The 9362-nt window shown below is 42.5% G+C and overlaps 1 protein-coding gene across 1 annotated transcript in view; it reads left to right on the forward strand.

Annotated features, from left to right (window-relative positions):
• LOC106878657 (potassium channel subfamily T member 1) overlaps nt 1-9362 on the forward strand; it is a 168270-nt gene that overhangs the window by 12289 nt on the left and 146619 nt on the right. The gene's annotated exons all lie outside the window — the stretch shown is intronic.

Genomic DNA, 9362 nt, shown 5'->3' on the forward strand with positions numbered 1-9362 from the left:
ATTACGGTTAGGGTTATGATTATTTTTGCCATAACCTTAACTCTAACCCTATAACTCATAACTCTAACCCCAACCCCAACCCTAACCCTAAAATCCGAACCCTAACCCTAAAACCCTAAACCCTTACTAGGGAATAATAATATAATTAAACAGGGAATAACACACTTGACACCGAACAGCACTAACTGTATTCAGCTGAATAGACGTCAGTGATTGGTTGAAATTACAGAAATACGACAACTTTAACATGAAATAACTTGCGATGTACAATTTTTTGTTAAGAAGGTTAAGAGAAGTTGTTTTATATGACACATTCTACCAGTGTCCTAAGTTTGAAAGTGTTTCGTTAAGAAAACAAGTGTTGCCCGTCAAATCATAAAGATCCGCTCGCTCTCCTTTTTTGACACCCACGTATGGAAGATTCTGTTCTTTACAACATGGCGGATGACTGTCGTCTCCATTGCTTGACCATATGTCTCACGCATGCGTCCTAATGCTTTGCCTCGTTTTCACCTGGATTTTGCATGTTCGCCGCCATTGCTCAACATTCTTCGATTTCGTCTTGTAGGTTCTAATACACAAATTTGGAGTGAGACTTCGAGTCACAAAGATTTCGTCAGACTGCGCCTGTTTGTTTCTATCAATTTCGACTTCAGTTACAGTGAGCCATTCACCATTACCAGTGGTGATGTGCGGCTCTGGTTTTCCCAGTTGGACTCGTACTTCGCGGTGAGTGACATTTCGTCCGAGCGGCAGCAACTGCATATTCTTCTGAGCTCCATCCCTCCATCACTGGTGAATAGTCTCAAGGATATCATCACTGACACCCCTAAAGATGCCACATATTCATCTGTCAAGAGTGAGATCATTTACAGGATGGTCGTACCCGAAAGTAAGCATTTCTGCACGCTCATTTGTGCCGAATATTTGGATAACAGGATGCCAACTCAGCATCTGCACAGAATGAAAGAGCTCACCGAGGATTCTTCCAAAGACAGCTCCTTGATAAAACAGCTTTTCTTCTCCCATTTGCCTTTGCACGTGCAAGGGATTCTCGCCCTTAGCATGGACGTCACTCCCATTGACCAGTTGGCCTTGTCTGCCGATAGAATCTTGGAGTACACTGGAAATGGAATTGCAGACAACAAATTGGCTGCTACTTCTCCTTCTCCCCCAACAGTCGTAGTTTCATTTCAGGTCTCTCTTTCTCTGGATTTGGCCCTTCGGCAGGACTTCAAGTGGATTTTTATCATCGTTGATCTGCCATATCCAATCCTAGGTGCAGATTTTCTTCATCATTTCTCCCTCATGGTTGATGTTCGTAAGCAGAGACTAGTAGACAGCACCACTGACCTCCATATTCCTGGACGAATATCGAATACTCCTGCAGCCAGCCCAGTTTTCCTCAAAGCTGCAGCTGGTAATCAGTATCAGGCTATTTTGAACTCTTCCCTGGAACTGACCAAGCTAAACTTCCAGGTGGATAACTCTGCCCACTCGACAAGGCATTTTATTGCTACAACTAGGCCTCTTGTTTTTTCTTGACCACGTCGCCTACCTCCAGAGAAACTTAAGGCAGCCAAGGTGGAGTTTGAACACATGCTCCAGCTGGGAATTATCTGCCCCTCCACCAGTCAATGGGCCTCACCAAAGGATCAGGTGACTTGCGCCCCACTGGAGATTTCTGACACCTAAACGCTATGACTGTCCCGGATCGTTATTCAATTCTCACCTTCAGGACTTTGCTTCATCCTTATAAGGGTGTACAGTGTTCTCTAAGCTTGATTTGGTTCAGGCCTATCATAAGATTCCCGTGCACCCAGAAGACATCCCTAAAACTGCTGTGACAACACTGTTTGGCGCTTTTGAATTTCTGACAATGCCGTTTGGGCTGCGGAATGCTGCCAGTACATTCCAGCGCTTTATAGATGAGGTCATTCGTGGGCTGGACTTCATCTATGCTTATATCGATGATCTGTTGATTGCCAATTCTAGTGCTGAAGAGCACGTACAACATTTAAAGCTGCTTTTCCAGCGCCTGACCCAATTCAGAGTTAGAATATATCCAGCTAAATGTATTTTTGGATCCTCTTCACTTGTTTTCCTTGGCCACCTCATTGATGAAGTGGGTATTAGGCCTCTTCCTGAAAAAGTCCGGGCTATCCAAGAGCTTCCTCCTCCTACCTCGCTCTGGCAGTTTCATCATTTTCTGGGATTATTGAACTTTTATAGACGATTTATTCCTCACTGTTTGGAACACCTCGCTCCTCTTACTGAGCTTTTAACAAAAATGAAGCTATTTAACTTTCACTTTCCCAAATGGATACTTTCAAATGGTAAAACGTGAACTTGCACAAGCCTCGCTGTTAGCGCACCCTGTTTATGGCGCAAAGCTTTCGCTTGTGGTGGACGCATCAGATACAGCCTAGGCGCTGTGTTGCAACAGTTCCATCAAGAGCATATGCAACCTTTGGCATTTTTATCTCAACAGCTGCAACCTGCTAAGACCCACTATAGCACTTTAGGATGTGAATTATTGGCAATTTACCTGGCAGTAAAACACTTCCGTCATTACCTTGAAGGGAGACAGTTTACCATATACACGGACCATAAACCCCTTACATTTGCCTCACGGTCTAAGCCTGAAAAATATTCGCCGAGGGAAACGAGACATCTTGATTTTGTTTCCCAGTTTACCAGCAATATTCAGCATATCTTGGGAACCCAGAACACTGCTGCTGATGCCTTGTCCCGTTTGCCAATCAACTCATTCACACCCACTTCTGCAATCGATTTAACGGTTTTAGCCTCAGACCAGCCTCCTTTGGATTCATTTGACACCACATCTGCTGAATTTGCAACATGTAAATTCAAGTACCTGCCCATGCTAACTGCTGACAGGAGCATCTTGTGTGACATATCGATGGAGTCGCCTCACCCCTTCGTTCTGGAGAAGCACCATTTCTTCGATGCTTTGCATAATCTGGCTCATCCTGGCATCGTGGCCTCGGTAAAACTCATTACGGCTAGATTTTTCTAGCCAAACATGAGATGGGATGTTACCGAATGGTCTCACGCCTGTCTTCAATGCCAAAAGTCTAAAGTGCACAAGCCCATCCGGGCACCACTTGGTACTTTTAACTCCCCTGACGCCCGTTTCTCTCACGTGCATATTGATATCGTGGGACCGTGGCCTATCAGTCAGGGATTCACATATATCTTGACTTGTATTGATCACTTCAGCCAATGGCCTGAAACGATTCCGTTAACAGACGTTATCGCTGAATCCGTAGCGTGAGCTCTAGTATCAGGATGGATATCACGCTATTGTGTTCCCACTACCATCACTAGACCGTGACTGGCAGTTCGAGTCACACCTTTTTTCCGAGTTGGCAAAAATCATTGGGGCTCAATGGATTAGGACTACTAGCTACCACCCAGCCTTGAACGGTATGGTGGAACGATTCCACCGTCAGCTGAAAGCTGCTTTACGAGCCTCTCTTGACACCCAGCATTGGACCGAGTATCTTCCTATTGTTCTCCTTGGTATCCGAACATCAGTTAAGGAGGGCCTTGGTTTCTCTCCAACTGAGCTGCTTTATGGTGCTCCTTTTTCCTTGCCATGGCAGATGCTCGCCCCAGCTGATCACCTGCGTGCGTACTTTCAGGAGCTTCCACCAATGAACATTCGGCAGCAGACAATAAAATCTTCGGTCCCCATTGATATTACCTTGTGGACTCACGTTTTTGTACATAAGGATACAGTGAGAGGTCCCCTCACTCCCCCTTACTCAGGACCTTAATTTCGTGTTGGCACGCAATGATAAACGTTTCACCATAGACTTAAATGGTTTCCAAGAAACAGTTTCGATTGATAGACTCAAACAGGCCTATACAGACGCGCTCACACCAGAGCCTCATCCTACACTATACAACAGGAAAATACTGCCCCACTGCATCCACCACCAGCTCAGCTACACGCATCTTCCCTACACCCACCAACATACGTCACGACGACCCGTAGTGGCCGTCGTGTCAATTGGCCTAAAAAACTTTGTAAAACTATTTTTATATGAAACTCATATTCTATTTGCTTTTTTTTCTTTTCCCATTTAATGCATTTATTCTGTTTTCCTTTTCATGTATATGTTTGTTTACCTTGCCTTTGCATCCAGTAATTTTGGCATGGTATTTGTAGCCTTGTACATCTCAGACATTTTCTTTCTGTGTATATTATATGTTAACTTGTTTCAATTTTCATTCACACATGCACCACATTCTAGAATTTTAGTTACCTTCTCATTGCTCCTACATCCTAGCACTTCTAGCCTCTGCAAGCGACCCACCGCTCTTGCTAACTTAAAACACCATGACACTTGCATCCTATGATTTCCAGTTTCCTGGACAGTTGTTATCACGTTGGCATGTCAGGCGTCCTGTGCCTCAGTCTTGCACTGGCTGGCACATCCTGCACACCACCCTAACCTGACATTACATACATTCATACAGATTCTGCAACTTTTCATTTACATATTCCTGTGTTTGCATGCATTGTTTGCGTTTAGCCATTTTTCTTGATAGTCCTTTCCACGCCCTCGGTATCTCTGCTCAGCCTGGTGAAAAAACAAGGCAATTACCTCCTTTGATGCCTACAATTTTACTCTTTGCCTTTTCGACCTTTACTCTTCTTTCGGTCTGGGGGAGGGTTATGTAGGCATCCAGTGTCATCAGGTTTTAATGAGTCATCTAGTGTTATCTCCCCTGTCACATCGTTAACAACGAGGTGGCGCTCATTAGATAGATATAAAAAGACACCCACAGCCAAAGAAAATCCCTTTTTCCTTTCCCACGCAGCCTGCAGCTAACTACTTCTTCTCCATCTCTGTTCCTGCTACTGGACGACCCTGCGTTGATTTGAATTTTGTTAAATCCTCTATACCAGTCATGGAAGGCAGCAAGATGTAAAACTTTTCTTATTCAACTTCCATTCTGTTCTGTTGAATGTTAATATACAAGTTGTGTAAAAATGCTCTCATCATGGAATAAATACTCTATGTACATGAAGTCTTTGAAAACTCATACAAGTTGTTGTTATTCCTCATTAGATTAATTCTTACAGCTATCGAAGGATGCACGAACATTGTATTAGATTAGTGGGCTAAAGGTTCGCTAAAATATCAAGTAGTAATGTTCTTCTCTTAGCTATTCTTGCTACAATAGCGACATGAAATTTCTTTCATCCTCTTGCTCTGTTAAAATATTTAAGAAAAAATATATTAACATATTTTATCTGTTGAAAATCCATATTTGTGCAGCTGAAGATAGCACTGTATTTAAATTGATTTGTTCAATTAAATGGAGCCGCTTGAAATGGTCATGTTGCATTACTACTTGATATCCTGTTACTTATTTTGATAAATATATATATATTTATACACACACACACATATTTATATACCGGACCACTGAAATCTACAAGTTTTTTCATCCTCCCTCTGTTTATTTTCTCTTATTCCTTTCTGTTGAAGACTGCAGGCTCGAAATTTAAAAGACTGTCATTTTCGTGAGCATCAAACTAATACATTTCCTTGTTGCTCATACACCTGTCTTCGTCTTTTGTTTTATATATCTCTCTCTATATATATATGCATGTATATATACACACATACACGCATATATACGTGTGTGTGTATATATATATATATATATATATATATACAGAAATGTAGCACAGAATTTTGTCAGTGAACAGGTGGCAGGTTTCAAAGCGACGAAAATTCTGAGCGAAGATCTTTCCAGTTCTGGAGGTGTGCGTTGGACCTACTCAAGAGGTAGGCATCATCAGCCCAGTTTTGCTTTTGAGAAGAGGGAGGATCTCATCAGTATATTCATCAAACCAGTCAGGATTGCGACGTCTAGTGTGTCCTAGTTGTTCAGTTGCAACTGAGTAGATCAAGGAAATATGTTTGTCCCATATATCATCTAGCTCCTCTTGGTTTACCGAGGTAGGATCGAGGAGTGGGAGAGTATCCAATTTGATGGCAAGCTGATCTTGAAAGTGGCCACGATTCTCAGGATCATACAGTTTCATGGTGTTCAGTTGTTATGATGCTGTCGACTTTCAGCTAAGGGGTTGAATGTTGATTCTAAGCTTGGAGCAGATAAGGTTGTAGTCCGTCCAGCAATCTGCTCCATGCATTGCGTGAGTATGGAGGACATCACCCATATCTTGATGACAATGATGTAGTCTAGGAGATGCCACTTTTTGGAACGCGGATGCATCCATGACATCTTGTAAATGTCCTGCTGTTGAAAGAGGGTGTTAGTGATGCACAGGTCGTACTTGAAGTAGAAGGTGAGTAGTCTCTGTTCATTAGCGTTCCTTTTCCTTGTGCTGCCAGGCAGTATTGTCACACCCAACATGGGAGTTGAAGTCACCCATGAATACAATCTTGTCTGATCAGGAGATGTTCTGAAACGCAGTATGCAGAGAATCATAGAAGGCGTCTTTTATCTCTTCATCAGAGTTGAGAGTTGGTCCATAAATGCTGAGAATTGTCAGAAAACATTTGCTTGAAAGTGGGATTTTGATTGTCATCAGGCACTCACTGATACAGGAAGGTACTCCAGGAATTTTCTGCAATAGGCTGTTCTTGATTGCAAAACCAGCCCCATGCAAACAGGGCATCCCAGAGGGATGTCCTTTCCAGAAAAAGGTGTATCCACCAGCTTCTTCAGTGAGGGAGCCCTCATCAGAGAAACGAGTCTCACTGAGTGTAGTAATGTTGACATTGTAGTGCTTGAGTTTGGTGGCTACAATAGCAGTGCATCACGGGGTTCATCGAGTGTCCGGCTCATCATGTGAAACATCATCAAAGAGGGTGTGAACATTCCAGCATGCAAGAATGAGGTTCAAGGGTTTCTTTTTCGTATTCAATTTTGATGCTTGGTTTTGACCGCATGTTTGGGGATGATTCACTGGAAGTGGTTACCCAGTCGAGCAAGTAAGGATGAGCTTTTTCTGAGCCACATTTTCTAGGCCCTTGCCCATGTGGGCCAGGCAGTGCTATCTCTGGAAAGGGTTGCCTGGACACACAAGCAGGACGAAGTGGATGTTTGTCCACAGGTCCATCCAACAATGACCATCTTACTTATGCCGCCTACGTGCAGGACTCCAACTAGAGGCTTCCAACTACATCCTAGTCTGCCCCCATCACCAGATGATGCCATTGCTGCAGGACTTGCAGAGAGGATGAAAGGCGAAGCTTGTGCTGTGAAAAGTTTAATGTGCCGGAGAGGATGCACAGTTCTCAGTTGTACACACTTGACAGAAGGCAAGGGGGTGGGGTTCAATAACAAGAGGAGTCTTAAGATGATTGACCCTTGTCTTCACCTGCAATGAGCTGCTGGAGTTGGTGGATGAGATCTTATGCTCCGCCTTTGGACCAACCCATCCGGTCCTGTTCACAGGCTTCCTGCGGCAAGCTGCTGGAACTCCAGTTTGTCGTAGTCCGCCTTTATAGCCAGCTTGCATGGCATCACCCCCATCCGCCTTCACTGTTCAGGAGTTCATCTGCCCTTTGACAGGCCTTATTTTTCATCCTGCAGTGTCTCCAACAACACCCTCCTCACCAAGCAAACCTAGTGGGGTTGCCAGTTTTGTCGCTGACGACTTGATCATGCGACAGGTTGTACTGGATTACATGTTACCAGTAGCACTCAAGAGCAACCTGACATTAAAAGTCAATATAGCATACACAAGTATAGACACAACTGTGCCAGGATGGAACGGATAATCAACTTGTACCCTGTCTATTCTATTTTGGTATATTTTTAATATCATTATGTATAGTCATTTATTTCTTTATATATAATGTTCATATTGCTAATAATAGCATTATTGGGTACAGATCTCCAACCTGCCAATTACTGATTTACTATATTTCAGATGACAAGAGGGTGATAAGGGAGTATTTGCACAACTCAAAGGAATAACTGCCACAAGGTATTTTTTATTCACATAAAGCAGTTTATTGGGATTTTTCCTTTCTAATTTTCATCTCTTATGGTTACTGGTTACTACACTGGTAAAATAATACACACACATATATACATGAATACATATATATACCTATATCTATATACATACATACATACTTATATATATATATATATATATATATATATATATATACATACAGAGAGAGCCTTTCACTCAGAGCCAAAGGTAGACTATGACGTGTGCGAACATGAAACATGGGCCATGACTGCTGAGGACATGCGTGAGCTTGCAAGGAATGAAGCCAGTATGCTCTGCTGGATGTGTAATGTCAGTGTGCATACGTGACAGAGTGTAAGTGCTCTGAGAGAAAAGTTGGATTTAAGAAGCATCAGATGTGTGCAAAAGAGACGACTGCACTGGTTTGGTTATGTGTTGCATATGGATGAGGACAGCTGTGTGAAAATGTGCTACACCCTAGCTGTGGAAGAGGTAGACCCAGGAAGACCTGGGATGAGGTGATGAAGCACAGCCTTCAAACATTGGGCCTCACCGAGGTGATGACAAGTGACTGAGACCTTTGGAGATATGATGTGCTTGAGAAGACCTGGCAAGCCAGATGAAACCACAAATGTAGCCTATGCCAGTACAGCATAACCAGCCCATTTAAGAGTACCCTTCAATCATTGGGCAATAAACTGCTTGCAAAGACATGTTGAGGAAAATGAAATCATTGTCGTGGCCAATGACAGTACTGCACCCACTACACTCTCATAGTGGTTGGTGTTAGGAAGGGCATCCAGCTGTAAAAACTTTCCCAGATCAGATAGGAGCCTGGTACAGCCTTCTGGCTTGCTAGCCCTCAGTCAAACCATCCAACTCTTGCCAGCATGGAGAGCGGACATTAAATGATGATGACGATGATATGTCTATATACATGTGTGTGTATATACACACACACACAGATATATATATTAAAAAAATGGCAAAAAATCATATATTAATTAATATCGATTAATTACCAGGAAGCTAGCACATTTAAAGAATCAAAGAGATTCAGAAACAGTATCTGCAATCTCAGGGGATTAAAGTACATTTTTATATATGATGTTGACCACTAACGTGGACATTCAATACGCTAGAAATAGATCACATCTTGTGTCTAAAAAGACCTAAATTGTCCTTTGCGTTTTTTTTTAAATGTCTTGCCCGCTTACGTTTTGGTATCACGCTATATTTCATGTTGAGAACAATTTAGGTCTTTTTAGACACAAGATGTGATCTATTTCTAGCGTATTGAATGTCCACGTTAGTGGTCAACGTCATATATAAAAATATATATATATATATATATTTATTTGTG

This window comes from Octopus bimaculoides, chromosome 3 (genome assembly GCF_001194135.2).
Source record: "Octopus bimaculoides isolate UCB-OBI-ISO-001 chromosome 3, ASM119413v2, whole genome shotgun sequence".
NCBI classification, from domain to species: domain Eukaryota; kingdom Metazoa; phylum Mollusca; class Cephalopoda; order Octopoda; family Octopodidae; genus Octopus; species Octopus bimaculoides.